The sequence below is a fragment of the Excalfactoria chinensis genome, chromosome 3 (genome assembly GCF_039878825.1).
Source record: "Excalfactoria chinensis isolate bCotChi1 chromosome 3, bCotChi1.hap2, whole genome shotgun sequence".
In the NCBI taxonomy this organism is placed as follows: Eukaryota; Metazoa; Chordata; class Aves; order Galliformes; family Phasianidae; genus Excalfactoria; species Excalfactoria chinensis.
Genome location: NC_092827.1, coordinates 105,144,255 through 105,145,033, shown reverse-complemented (window position 1 = coordinate 105,145,033; position 779 = coordinate 105,144,255).

Genomic DNA, 779 nt, shown 5'->3' with positions numbered 1-779 from the left:
TTTAAAGCCAATTTGGCTGATATAATTTGGTTGAATTAAATTAATTTTTTATCAAAGCCAATTTGATTGAGGTAAATTGATTTCAAACCAAAAGCCAATTTGGTTGAATCAAAATCACTACACAGCGCTAAAACCAGCGCAACTCTCATAATGGCCGCAAGGGGGCGCAAGTCTCAGAGTGGCCGCAAATGGACACGAGTCTCAAAGTGGCCGGGAAGCAACTGGGCTCCTCCAGGCCGTGGGCGTTGGTTCCGGGGCTGGGTCCGCCCTAACATACAAACAAATGGGCTCGCCCAGCCCCGGAAGCAAGACCAATTTAAAGCCAATTTGGCTGATATAATTTGGAAAAAGCCAATTTGGTTGAATTAATTTGATTACAAAATTAAAGCCAATTTGGTTGAATTAATTTGATTGCAAAGCTAAAGCCAATTGGATTGAGGTTAATTGATTGCAAAGCTAAAGCCAATGTGGCTGAGTCAAAATCACTGCACAGCGCTAAAACCAGCGCAACTCTCAGAGTGGCCGCAAATGGACACGAGTCTCAAAGTGGCCGGGAAGCAACTGGGCCTCCTCCAGGCCGTGGGCGTTGGTTCCGGGGCTGGGTCCGCCCTAACATACAAACAAATGGGCTCGCCCAGCCCCGGAAGCAAGACCAATTTAAAGCCAATTTGGCTGATATAATTTGGAAAAAGCCAATTTGGTTGAATTAATTTGATTACAAAATTAAAGCCAATTTGGTTGAATTAATTTGATTGCAAAGCTAAAGCCAATTGGATTGA